The 11,570-nt window shown below is 37.5% G+C and overlaps 1 pseudogene; it reads left to right on the plus strand.

Moving 5' to 3' along the window:
* Window positions 1–10,536, plus strand: part of LOC126060002 (cytochrome P450 2C42-like) — a 79,529-nt pseudogene extending 68,993 nt beyond the window's left edge.
* Window positions 10,537–11,570: the final 1,034 nt, after the last annotated feature.

The raw sequence follows: 11,570 nt of genomic DNA on the forward strand, positions 1-11,570 counted from the left end.
TCTCTTTTGAGATATAAAAGAGAGAAGTGAGCAGAGAGACAGGGGGCCCTCCTACTACCAAGAATGAAGAACCAGGAGGGGAGTGTGGCCTTTGGGCCCAGGGTCCCTGGCCTGAGAAGCTCCTAGAGCAGGGGAAGATTGATGACAAAGACCTTCCCCCAGAGCTTTATTTTACACAGATGAAAACGGATGCTGTGAATATAGAGCTCCGTTCAAGCCCAGTGGCTCCCTGCACAGTGGTTTTTCCTCTAAAGCCCAAAGCCCAGTTTTCGTAAAGTACTTTAGTGATTGCCCCAAAAGCATGACCACAGCACTCAGTGGAGAGCCAAGGTCCTTGTTGAAAGGCTTCCATTACCAACAAGGCTTGTTCTCCATTCAATGCTTAATGACCTATGCATCAAATAACTTGGCAGAAATGTTCTAACTTGGCATGTCAATGAGTGGGAATGTTTAGGGCCACAGATGTTACTAAGGTAATGTTGCTTATGCTTCAGTTGGGATCCTAGATGACAAAATGATTGGGGTTTACAGGGTGTAAGCCATAAACAATCATCACATTTTTACTCTGTGCTTAGCTGGCATGTTCTGCCCTCTTCCTGGATGATAATTGTGTGATCTTAGAGAACTCACTTAGCTGCTCTGGAGCACAGGTAATGTATCAAAGGGTGTCAAGTTTGGTTTCATGATATCTTCAAGCCCCTCCCAGTTTTAAAACCCTGATTCTTTGTTTGAGTAAGCCTGAAAGAAGTAGAGGTAGCCATGACTAGCTTTGTGTCCTATGTCAATCAGGTTGCTCAGACTTCTTTAACCTACTAGGTCCTCACCTACAAAATGTGAATTATAGTAATTCATGCTGTTTGTACTTCAAGGTTGTAGGAAAGAACTGATATAAAAAATGGGAGGATTGATATAAAGTTGCTTTCATACTATAGAAATAATGTGAGTGTCAGAAATGATTATCATCTATGATAATCTGGTCAGCTTTCGCCATCAAATAATTCTATAAGCATAGAACATTACTTTGTATGTATGTACAGTAAGGAATTAGCCCTCCAAATGGAGACCATTTTCTATTCATCTTTATAGCTCCAGTTTTAACCAGGGCTTAGCATGTCACATGTATATCTTCATTAAATATTTTTATTTAACAAATCACTTTTTTTCTCTTATAGGTCTGCAATACATTCCCCATGCTGATTGCCTATTTCCCAGGGAGTCATAGCAAATTCCTTAATAATACTGTTTATGTAAGAAGTTATATTTTGGAGAAAGTGAAAGAACACGAAGAATCCTTGGACTTTAAGAATCCTCGGGACTTCATTGATTGTTTCCTGATCAAAATGAAGCAGGTAAGATGTAGAGGCCACTCAGTTATTTGTTTGCTTGTGCATTTTGTGGTTCACTGAGTAGTACTTACTATGGGTGTTTAAATGGTTGAATCCAGTAGAAGCTCCTTGGAAACCCTATGGAGCAGTTCTACTCTGTCGTATAGGGTCGCTATGAGTCGGAATTGACTCGAAGGCAATGGGTTTTTTTGGTTAAGGAGACGATTAGATTTGTCTAGTATGTACAACCGTTGTTATGGGTAAGTCAGTCTTAATGGGTTTAATTGCATAGTGGTTAGACATGCCACAGGTCACCAGGAGATTATAAGAAGCTCATTAAAATAATGCTGGCCTAGTGTACTGGTTAGGAAAAGAGTTTTTCTTTAGGTATATTAATGACTCCCTTCAGTCAATGTTTCAAACTGCCCTTTTTAAATTCTCTGTTCAGTGTCTCATCATCCTCTAGTCCTAAATAAGTCTTACTTGTTCTTGTCAGGTCCTTTTCCTCTTCCAGCTTCCAATTCATAAGAGCTCCATTCAGTCAGTCCCTTAGTCTCAGCATCTTCATTATCCCCACTCTCTCCTTCATTCTTTATGGATAGTTAACGACCTAACTCTCTGTCTTCATGGTTGTTGTGTCTCTTTAATTTTTATATTTCTAGCCATTTCTGCAGTTGTTCATTAGACAAAGTTGCCTATGGCATCCCATCTGGAGTACAATAGTGCTGTCCATCTTATCTCTGGGAATCCATTTTCTTTCCCTATAATTCATTCGATACTGTACTGCCATATAAGCTTTCACATAATTTAAACTTCCCAATGAGTTTTCAAGCAATACTGAGTTCATACAAAAACTTTAACAGAAGAAGAGAATTACAAACTCTTGATTCAGGCTTATATCTTTCATGATATGGCCCCAATTTACTCATGTCTACCAACTATGATTGTGTTTTGTCTTCAAATAAAAAAAAAAAAGAAAAAACCAAACCCGTTGCCTTCGAGTTGATTCCGATTCACAGTGACCCTATAGGACAGGGTAGAACTGCCCCATAGTTTCCAAGTAGTGCCTGGTGGATTTGAACTGCTGACCTGTTGGTTAGCAGCTATAGCACTTAACCACTATGCCACCAGAGTTTCCTCAAATAAAAGAAAACCCAATTAACAATGGCTTAAACACATAGTGGATTTATCTCACAAGGAATCTCATTTTTGGCAGTCCAAGCAAGCACAATAGCCCTGAAGCATCAAGGAGTCAATAGTCTTCCATTTTCTTTCACCAAACTTAGTATGTAGGCCTATATCATCATGCTTAAATCCTCATCTCCTGAGATGATGACTGCCAACTTTCACCTTCACGTCTGGGTTTGAAGTCAGAAGTAGGACAGAGAAGAAGTGGTACCACCAGGCTTTGGCTTACATCTCATAGGAAAGAACTATGTTGTATGGCCCACATAACTGCAAAAGAGGCTGGGAAATGAATTTTTTTGTCAAGTACAAGTATGATAAAAGGTTAGAAAATTAAGATTGGGCCAACTCATCAACAATTTCCACAATACCGTACACTAGATTGTTTTATACAACTACATTTTCCAGTTTCTAAGTTTGCTTAGCTTTAGAACAACTGAGTTTTTTGGATGCGTTGTAATTAAATATGCTGGTGAACTAATTTGTCAACATTGTGTCAAATCATTCTTAGGAAAAGCACAATCAACAGTCTGAATTTATTACTAAAAATTTGTTAGCCAAGGTATCTGATCTGCTTGGAGCTGGGACAGAGACAACAAGCATCACCCTGAGATATGGACTCCTGCTTCTGCTAAAGCACCCAGAGGTCACAGGTACAACCACAGATGGTGGGCGGGGTGAAATTCAGAAAAGAAGTTGGCAAGACACAGCTAGTGTTTTCCATTGTTTCTCTTAGAGAAACCTCATTATTTAAACTTTTATGGCACCGGGTGAAATTTGTCCAAATTTGATGAAGGAATAAAAATGAGACAACTTTGCACAATAGAGGTGTGTCTTAGTTATGTAGTCCTGCCATAACAAGAATAATACAAGTGGATGGCTTTAACAAACAGAAATTAAGTGTTCTGGAATTCCCGTTCTTCACAATGATATCCATAATTTGTTATGATCTACACAGTCAAATGCCTTTGCATAGTCAATAAGACTCAGGTAAACATCTTTCTGATATTCCCTGTTCTCAGCCAAGATCAATGTGATATCAACAATGATATTCCTCATTCCACATCCTTTTAGAATCCATACCTGGTAGTTATTAGATGTTGTCTAAAAATGAGCAAATCTGGAAATGGAAATGGAACTAGAGGCATTAATTAGAAATATGAACATAAATTTCAGAAGTAACTGCCAGAATGATTCAAAGTGGCTGCCTTTGGGAATGGGGATGAGAAACAATACTACTGCAAATTGCACAGACTCAAATACACACACACACATGAATCTTTTAATAAAATTTAATATTTAATACCATAGGGTCACTATGAGTCGGAATCGACTCGATGGCACTGGGTAATGGGTTACCATATATTATTTTGATTTAAATTAAAATTTCATTCCTGTTTATCCTTCTGCAAGGACAGTAATTTCTTGAGTTAATTATGTGTTAATTGCCTATATTTTGAAGCATTTTATCATTTCTTTAAGTATTAGTTACTCTGTGTGACAATATATAGGTTTATACAGATTTTTTCTTAAGGCCAAGCTTTTAAGAGAGTTATATGTGTCTGTTATTGTTGCTTATTGCCATCGAGTTGCCTTGACTCATGGCAACTACTTGTACAACAGAACAAAATGTTGCCAGATCCTGCATCATCTTCACAATTGTTGGCATGCTTGAGCCCATTGTTCCAGCCACTAGGTATTTTCAGTAGTTTTCAACCTAGGGGCCTCATGTTCCAGCATAATATTGGACAATTTGTTGTTGCGATCCATGGGGTTTCATTGAATACTTTTCAGAAATAGATCACCAAGCCTTTCCCCCTAGTGTATCTTAGTCTGGAAGCTCCGCAGAAAACCTGTCCACCATGGGTAACCCTGCTGGTATTTGAAATACTGGTGGCATAGATTCCAGCATCACAGCAACACAAAAGCCACCACAGCACAACAAACTAACAGACAAATGGTGGTATATGTGTCTGCACTGTTGCAATTCTCTGTCTCTTTGTCTAGGTGTACTTCTGGGCATATAATGTATGTTTATGACGATATTGGTACAATTTCATAACACTTCATGTAATGCCGAATTGCTATGGCAAATGTGCCAATTTTCTCCTTTTTGTCAGTTCTTAGTATGTCTTCTCAGCTAAAGTCCAGGAAGAGATCGACCGTGTGGATGGCTGACACTGGAGCCCCTGCATGCAGGACAGGGGCAGCATGCCCTGCACGGATGCTGTGGTGCACGAGATCCGGAGATACATCGACCTCATCGCAATCCCCCTGGCCCATGAGGTGACCCGTGATATTGAATTCAGGAACTACCTCATCCCCAGGGTAAGATTTCCTTTTCGTACACAGCACCTCAGTACTCTTGAAGTCCCTGTGTTCACAGTATGATTTCAATCCTCTACCAACACAAGATGAGAAAAGTGCAAAAACCACAAGTCTGGGCTGATGGATTTTGAGTTGTGTTGTGTCCAGTTTGGGGCTATAAAACTTTATTACAGGCCTTGATATCTGGCAGGGTAACTCTTACAAATTTGTTCTGCTTCTTTAAGATTGTTTAGGTTTCTCTTAGCTGTTCACATTTCCAAATAAATTTTAGTGGTAGTTTGTCCATTTCCCAAAACATGTATACATATATATGGTACTATCCCACACTGTATTGAGATTACATAAAATCTACAACAAATACATCATAATACCTTTCTAAAAAATCAAACAGTTCTGAACTTGGAAACACATAGGTCACCAGGGGTTTCAGAGAAGAGACTGTGTACTTATAACTCCAAGAGGGCAAAAGTTCATATTTTATGGGCTGAAGCAGAAGAGCAGGGAGAGGCTAAGTTTGTCCCCCTACGTATAATTGTGAGATGGTTGTTACAAACAACCTAGGGAAAGATGACTTACTTCCTCTGAGTAGCAACATGGGCATTTTCTTTTCAAGTACTCAGATTATGTTTCTTTCAGATTTTCAGATTCTTATTTTGCAGCCAGAAAAATGCATGATGGGAATCACAGTTGCATGTTTAGGGCAGAGGGTAGATGACAGTGTCACTTGAGTGGAAAGGGGATCTTATCCTCTCTGGCCTTTCTATGAATCAGGGACAGCTTTGCAGCTAAATGTGTCCTGAGAATGGAAGACTCAAGTAGGCATTCAGAAATGCAAGGCAACATGGTGCAACCATCGGGAGGAACTCAGTAGGAACTCTGGCTCTGCTACTCTTAGGTATAACTTGGGTAGATTTCTTAACCCTTGAAGCCTCGGTTTTTTTGTTTGTAAATTGTTGATAATACCTACTTTATTTACCTTAGTAAGATGTTGCAAGAATTAACCCAGGCAATGTATGCAAAATGCAAGCTATCCTATAAGATACTACTTTCAGCCATCAAATTGATGAAGACAAAGGCTGAAAATACATTGTCAACATATATATAAGGACATGTATAGATGAGTACTTGCCTGCACTGGTGACTGGATTATAAATTAGTACATCTATTTGGAAGACAATTTGACAGTATTTATTAAAGTATAAAATGTAATAACTTACAATGTTAAGAATTCAAATTCTTCATATCTACTCCACGTGCAAATAGAGGAATGTCTAAATAATTTTCATTACATCATTACTTGGAATACAGGAATACTAGTAAGTGTTCCTCAGAAATGAAACATTTCATTCATACTGTGCAGCATGAATAAGGCAGAAATATATGTGTTTGTAATATTCCAAGAAGCTGAACTTTATAAAGAAGAACAAGGTGTCAGGATTGAAGGAAGATTCCTTAACAAGCTGTGATATGCAGATGACACAACCTTGCTTACTGAAAGTGAACACTTGAAGCCCTTACTGATGAAGAACAAAGACTACACCCTTCAGTAAGGTTCACACCTCAACATAAAGAAAACGAAAATCCTCAGAGCTGGACTGAAAAACACTGTCATAATAAATGGAGAAAATATTGAGGCTGTCAAGGATTTCATTTTACTTGGAACCACTATCAACCCCCATGGGTGAAACACTTAAGAAATCAAACAATGTACTGCATTGGGCAAATCTGCTGCAAACAACTTCTTTAAAGTGTTGAAAACCAAAGATGTCACTTTGAGGTCTAAGGTGCACCTGACCCAAGCCGTGATATTCTCCATCACCTAATATGCATGCAAAAGCTTGACAATGATTCAGGAAGACTGAAGAAGAATTGGTGCCTTTGAAATACGGTGTTGGTGAAGAATACTGAATATACAATGGACTGCTAAAAGGATGTACAAATCTGCCTTGAAAGAAGTACACCCAGAGAGCTCTTTGGAGTCGAGGATGGCAAGACTTCGATTCATGTACTTTGGACATGTAATCAGAAGGGTCTAGCCCTTGAAGAGGGCTCGCCATTAATTTACGTAGTTTTTTGTCTTTGGGAGTTTAGAGCTACTACAGGAAAAGTCTGTTTTGTCCCGAGAGCCCTTTCAATCTGCATCAGGGGAAGGAAGAGCAGCTGAGGTGGAAACCTTCTGTTTATTCTTTAACATAAAGCATTTGCTTTTCAAATGACCAGGGTTTTCATAATAGTTGCAGAAACTAGTTTTAGTTCTGTTTGAGGGTTTAAAACTAGTTTTCTAAGCTTCTAATTTGTTAGTTTGAGCAGCTTGCTTTGTTTCTAAAGTCTAAGTAAGCTAAAGTAGTTAATTCCTTCTTGGAAGCTGCTTTCCAATCTAAATGATGTTTCTTGACTAATGCAGAAATTTCAGTCCTGAGGCCAGAAATAAACACTGCATTGCAATTCCTATCATTCTCTCATCTGATAGGTTCAACCCAGGGTGTTCTGAGAACTTGTGAAATAATGTTTGGTGCCTATCACCCCTTCCTTCCCTCCAATCTCTCCCATTTGTAATGGAAATATCTACCTTGTACCTGTTCTGTCATTGTACTTTGGAAGCAGATAACATGTATTCTAGATTTCACAGGTGATGAGGAATTTTTTTGAATTTTGGACTTGGAGGTCATTTAAGACTTTTATTCTGATAGGATGGCATGAATGTGTTTTACATGTGACAAGGGCATAAATTTCGGGGGGTGAAAGGTTGAAATGTTATGGATTGAATTGTTATCCCCCCATAATGCATGTCAACTTGGCTAGACCACAATTTCCAGTATTGTGTGATTGACCACCATTATGTCATCTGATGTGATTTTCCAGGGGACAATTGATGAGCAGAGGAAGAACAAGGGAAGGCTCCAGAGAGTGAAAGCCTTCACCTGGAGCAGGCACCCTGAATTTGGTCTTCTAGCCTCCTGGCCTGTGAGAGAATAAATTTCTGTTTCTTAAAGCCATCCACTTATAGCATCTCTGTTGTAGCAGCACTAGATAACAAAGACACATGCACATACACGCCCATATCTTTATTTTCTTCCTTCTCTTATTCCATTTTCATATATTATAAGATGTATTAATCATAGTTAACTTTACATCCTAGTATTTAAAAAAGAAGATATCTTCTAGTGAAAAGGTTCGAACTCTAGTGGCACAAGGGTTAGGTTCTACAACGGTCGACAAAAAGGTCCAGCAGTTTGAATCCACCAGTGGTACTGATTTGGTGATTTCCTCTTCAATGTTCTTTTTGTTGGTGTAGAGGAATCCAACTGATTTTTGTATGTCTATCTTGTATCCTGCTGCTCTGCTGACCTCCTCTATTAGTTTCAGTAGTTTTCTTGAGGGTCCTTTAGGGTTTTCTGTGTATAAGATCATGTCATCTGCAAATAGAGATACTTTTACTTCTTCCTTACCAATCTGGATGCCCTTTATTTCTTTATCTAGCCTAATTGCTCTGGCTAGGAACCTTCAGCACAGTGTTGGTCACTCTTGTGGTGATAAAAGGCATCCTTGTCTGGTTCCCGATCTCAAGGCGAATGCTTTCAGATTCTCTACATTTACGATGATGTTGGCTGTCAGCTTTGTATAAATGCCCTTTATTATGTTGAGGAATTTTCCTTCTATTCCTATTTTGCTGAGAGTTTTTATCGTGAATAGGTGTCGAACTTTGTCAAGTGCCTTTTCTGCATCAATTGATAAAATCATGTGGTTCTTGTCTTTTGTTTCATGTATATGACGGATTACCTTAATTGTTTTTCTAATGTTGAACCATCCCTGCATACCTGGTATGAATCCCACTTGCTCATGGTGAATTATTTTTTTGATATGTTGTTGAATTCTATTGGTTAGAATTTTGTTGAGGATTTTTGCATCTAGGTTCATGAGGGATATAGGTCTGTAATTTTCTTTTCTTGTGGTGTCTTTACCTGGTTTTGGTATCAGGGATATACTGGCTTCATAGAATGAGTTTGGGAGTATTCCATCCTTTTCTATGCTCTGAAATACCTTTAGTAGTAGTGGTGTTAACTCTTCTCTGAAAGTTTGGTAAAACTCTGCAGTGAAGCCATCCAGGCCAGAGCTTTTTTTGTTTGGAGTTATTATTATTATTATTATTGTCTTTTCAATCTCTTCTTTTGTTAAGGGTCTACTTAGTTGTTCTACTTTGTTTGTGTTAGTTTAGGTAGGTAGTATGTTTTTAGGAATCCATCCATTTCTTCTAGGTTTTCAAATTTGTTAGAGTACAATTTTTCATAGTAATCTGATGCAATTCCTTTAATTTCAGTTGGGTCTGTCATAATATCACCCATCTCATTTCTTATTTGGGTTATTTGTTTCCTCTCCTGTTTTTCTTTTCACAGTGTGGCCAATGATTTATCAATTTTGTTAAATTTTTCAAAGAACCAGCTTTTGGTCTTGTTAATTCTTTCAATTTTTTAATTTTTTTTTCTGTTTTCTATGTCATTGAATTCTGCTCTGATTTTTATTATTTGCTTTCTTCTGCTGCCTGAGGATTTCTTTTGTTGTTCTGTTCCTATTTGTTCAAGTTGTAGGGATAATTCTTTGATTTTGGCCCTTTCTTCTTTTTGTATGTGTACACTTAGTAATTTAAAGTGACCTCTGAGCACTGCTTTCACTATGTCCCAAAGGTTCTGATAGGAAGTGTTTTCATTCTCTTTGGATTCTATGAATTTCTTTATCCCAACCTTAATATCTTCTGTAGCCCAGTTGTTTTTGAGCAGGGTATTGTTCGGTTTCCAAGTATTTGATTTCTTTTCACTGTATTTTCTGTTATTGATTTCTACTTTTATGGCCTTATAGTCAGAGAAGATGCTTTGTAAAATTCGATGTTTTGGATTCTCCTAAGGCTTGCTTTATGACCTAATATGTGGTCTATTCTAGAGAATGTTCCATGTGCACTAGAAAAGAAAGTACACTTGGCTGCTGTTGGGTGTTCTGTGTATGTCTATGAGGTCAAGCTGGTTGATTGTGTGGCATTTAGATCTTCCATGTCCTTACTGAGCTTCTTTCTGGATGTTCTGTCCTTCACCAAAAGTGGTGTGTTGAAGTCTCCTACTGTCATTGTGTAGCTGTCTATCTCACTTTTCAATACTGTTAGAGTTTGTTTTATGTATATTGCAGCCCTGTCATTGAGTGCATAAATGTTTAACAAGGTTATATCCTCCTGCTATATCATCCCTTGAATCATTATTTAGTGTCTTTCCTTGTCCTTTGTGGTGGATTTAACTTTAAAGTCTATTTTGTTGGAAATTAATACCGCCACCCTTGCTCTTTTTTGATTGTTGTTTGTTTGATATATTTTTTCCATCTTTTGAGTTTTAGTTTGTTTGTGTCTCTAAGTTTGAAGTGTGTCTCTTGTAGGCAGCATACAGATGGATCGTGTTTTTTTATCAGTTCTGCCACTCACTGTCTCTTTATTGGTGCATTTAAGTCATTTATATTCAGTGTAATTATAGATAGATACGAGTTTAGTGCTGTCATTTTAACATCTTTTTTTGTGCATTGTTGACGGTTTCTTTTTCCCACTTAATTTTTTGTGCTGAGCAGTTTATCTTTATGTATTGTCTTTTCCTCTTATTTGTTGTTGTTGATTTTGTTTCTGCTGTGTCTCTATTTTTTTCTTGTATTTTATTTTGTCAGGTAGGATAGTCAGTCAACTTTTTTTTAGTTACCTTAATATTTACCCCTATTTTTCTAAGTTTAAACCTAAATTTTATTTCTTTATATCTCCTTGTCTTCCTCTCCATATGAAAGATCTATGACTACATTTCTTAGTCCCTTACTTTATTATTTTAATGTTGTCTTTTTTACACAATAACATCACTGTTTCCCTGTTTTGAGTGTTTTTTTATCTTGATTTATTTTTGTGATTTCCCTGTCTGAGTTGATATCTGATTGCTCTGTCCAGTGTTCTAGTCTTGGATAGATACCTGGTATTACTGATTTTCTTACCAGAGAACTCCCTTTAATATTTCTTGTAGTTTTGGTTTGGTTTATATGAATTCCCTAAAATTCTGCTTATCTGGAAATGTCCTTATTTCACCTTCATATGTGAGGGACAGTTTTGCTGGATATGTGATTCTTGGGTCACAACTGTTTTCCTTTAATGCTTTGTATAAGTCATCCCATTGCCTTCTTGCCTGCATGGTTTCTGCCGAGTAGTCCAAAGTCCAAGCTTATTCTTGTTGACTGTTCTTTGTAGGTGACTTTACATTTATCCCTACCTGCTCTTAAGTTTGATTATAATATGTCTTGGTGACTTTCCTTAAAATCTACCTTATGTGGAGTTTGATGAGCATCTTAGATGGATATCTTCTCAAATTCACGATATCAGGGAAGTTTTCTGCCAACAAATCTTCAACAATTGTCTCTGTATTTTCTGTTATCCCTCCCTGTTCTGGTACTCCAATCACTAGTAGGTTATTTCTCTTGATAGAGATCCACTTGATTTTTAAGGTTTCTTCATTTTTTAAAAAATTCTTTTATCTGATTTTTCTTCAAATATATTTGTGCCAAATGCGTTACCTTCAAGTTTACCAATTCTGCCTTCCACTTGATCAATTCTGCTCCTCTGACTTTCTATTGAGTTGTCTACTTCTGTAATTTTATTGTTAATCTTCTGAATTTCTGATTGCTGTCTATGGATTCTTGCACGTTATTAAATTTTGCATTATGTTC

This window comes from Elephas maximus, chromosome 16 (genome assembly GCF_024166365.1).
Source record: "Elephas maximus indicus isolate mEleMax1 chromosome 16, mEleMax1 primary haplotype, whole genome shotgun sequence".
Classification (NCBI taxonomy): Eukaryota; Metazoa; Chordata; class Mammalia; order Proboscidea; family Elephantidae; genus Elephas; species Elephas maximus.